A 2,883-nucleotide genomic window follows, 5' to 3' on the forward strand; every position below is an offset into this window, starting at 1 on the left:
GATAAGGATTTAAACCACATACATACGTTAGTCTACATCGGCCGTATTTAACGTTTGACTAGAATTAACTACATCAAAATAATTTAATTTGGACCAAAAAAATGATTTCATCATGTTTTTACAGTAACCGCAAATATCCCCCATAAAGTAGCCTACAAATGATCATATGAATGTTTGTGGTGGGCAAAACTATTTCTCAACCATTCAGACTTTCGAGTGTTCAATACAAATTACTTCCTTTAGCCACAAAACTTGTTGTTCTCATCTCGTTTGCTTCGAATTTTCGAAGTATTTCGTTTCGACCTAAAAGTTTCTATTGAAAAGCAAAGTCCAATTTTTTCACATTCATCCAATGTTTGAAGATGTTGAATCAATGTAAAATGCCTGATTTTGTTCGCCAGTGATTTAACCCAAATAGAATTGTGGTTTAATTAAATCCAAAGTTTGATTGAATTAAGTTTAACTACTAGATTCACCCGGACAACAGAGCAGAAATTGATTTTCATTGATTCAACGTTCACAGATGTTGATACAAAAGCATGCTTTGCTGGCTGACAATAAACAGCTCTTTGTTAATTAGGTCATGCATTGGTGTTAATTAGGTCATCCTCTTCTTTTTTCATTTTTTTCCCATGCTGCCCTGCTTTCAAATTTATTCACAGTGAGTTTGTGACGGCTTGAGGGCTTGTACGAATTACAAAGATAATATTGCGGTGCTTTGGTATGTCAGCAAGGTCCAACCAATGAAATTGCGAAAGATTTTAAGCCTACAAGCTCCAGCCTCGAATACTATCATTAGTCGCCTGGAAAAGCATTGGTGAGTGTATACTAGGTACTGCATATCGCTGTTTTTATTGTTGTTAGCATTTTTGATAAAGCATGAGATGGTTCAATTAGTTCAATGTAGTAGCCTACTATAATTAATTATAATGCAATACCGATACATAATTATTCATAAATTTAGATTTTAGGACACACCTGGGTGTGTACTGTGCAGTGCATTGATTTTTGTGTTAGTTTCGATAATACTAAATAGCTTATCTCCTGTTTTTTCGATGAAGTCAACTTTTTGTAGCAAGCTTGCGCGGTGCGTTTTTTGTAAGGATTCTGAAAGTAACGAAAAGGTTCCAGATGCTTGTTTAATAGATCAATGAAAAGTCAATTCAATACCATTACTTATTTTAAGTCAGTTTGTTTTAAATGGACACTGGTAAGCAAAATGTTTCCTCCTACATTGATAAAAAAAGCTCACCCTCAATAATTTGTTTATTTTTATGTCGCCAGTTTTGTGGCTCAGACTACTGTCTTGTATCGCAATTTTGCAATTTTGGTACGATCTAATTGATTAAAAGCAATTAGTTTTCGCATAAAATCTAAAAAAACACTAAATTATTGGGTCAAGTTTTTGTTAGGTCATTAAGGTCATTTTCACATTTTAAAGTAAATTGTTTTGAATATTCAGGTCGATGAAAACTTGCTCTATTTGTGAGGAATAGGCTGATGATGATGGATGATGGTGATGACGGATGATGATGAGGCTACATCAGATTTCGATAATCCTTTTTCACTACAAGCACAAGCATGGTCAGCTTAAGCATTTACCCCTTTACCTTATGTTTCTTTTTCAACAAACTCTCAGTTTTTAATGAATAATAACTACAGACAAAGCTTCTGTAGTTAATTTAATGCAAGGTTGCATGAAAAAGGTGTTTATTACAGTGACGAAAAATCATAATTTTGTATTTGTAATAGAAGTAATTCGCAAAATCTTTGAAGAAATGATTTCAAAGTTTATTTGTAGCAGGATAATTCTCATTTTCTTTTCCAGACTGTTGTAATCAATGTAATTCTGAGTTTATCCATGGGAGATACTTTCAGAACTTTTTCAGTGTGATTAGTTCATTGCTTTATGGGAAAAAGTTGCTTGTTAGAGTTAGTTACGTGGCTTCAGCAACCAACCTTTTCCACTAGACATATTGGTTTGGACCAGCTATTGGCAATTTATCCCAATGACATTATTATTTTTAGATGGAGTACGAAGAACCCATAACTTGTCCACAGCAACAAATTCAAATATCCATGCCGCTATTTCAGACTGGCTGAAATACGCAAGAGATGAGGACTGAGAAGTTTGAGAAGAGGAAGACAGGAAATTTGATTTAATTTGCCTCATGCCCTTTTCTAGACCGCCGTTATATTTAGCATGTTCTTTGTTTTTGCTGTGATGGCTAGAAATAAAAACAAACTTAACTGCCATCTGTCCTACTCTTTGCTTGTATGAGTGCCTTTTCTAGCAACGTTGTACCGAGTGGAATGCTAGTATGGTAAGTGATAAGGTTTACTGCGAATTGAGGCCTCGATCCCACGTCTTCGTGGTCATCATTTTCAGCACAGATTAACTCGAAAAAAGTGAGTTAACAACACGCCACCATGTGGTCAAAGTTAAGAAACGTTTTCGGTTTGGTGAGGTCGTAATGTCTAACCCTTGTCAGAGCAAAACGTGAGCGTTTGGTCGTAGATTAGCAAATGATGGCCAACGCTAGGCCCACGAGTAACCAAATCGTTTTCGCCAGAGGGGATGATAGTAAATTGCGTCTTCCACGTCGACCCAACGAAAGCGTTTGGTCGTAGGTTGGCCAACAGTGCACTAACGTTGGTTTTACGATTAAACAACTCTTTTTTGCCACAGTGAGGATAGTTGTAGGCTAAATTGCGTCGTGGATCCCACGTCGAACCAACGAAGGCGTTTGGTCGTCAGGTTGGCCAACAGTCCACCAAAGTTGGGTCTACGATTAGCCAAGCATTTTTTTTGCCACAGTGAGGATAGTTGTAAATTGCGTCATGGATTCCACGTCGAACCGACGAAAGCGTTTGATCGTAGGT

General features: G+C 36.7%; 1 long non-coding RNA gene across 1 annotated transcript; it reads left to right on the plus strand.

The window, feature by feature from the left end:
* The first annotated feature begins 575 nt into the window (after positions 1-575).
* LOC145772733 (uncharacterized) lies at positions 576-2,250 on the plus strand. The gene is made up of 3 exons (XR_014289315.1): positions 576-817; positions 1,463-1,584; positions 2,029-2,250. It is a non-coding gene; the product is annotated as an uncharacterized LOC145772733 (long non-coding RNA).
* Positions 2,251-2,883: the final 633 nt, after the last annotated feature.

This window comes from Aplidium turbinatum, chromosome 6, assembly GCF_918807975.1.
Source record: "Aplidium turbinatum chromosome 6, kaAplTurb1.1, whole genome shotgun sequence".
Classification (NCBI taxonomy): domain Eukaryota; kingdom Metazoa; phylum Chordata; class Ascidiacea; order Aplousobranchia; family Polyclinidae; genus Aplidium; species Aplidium turbinatum.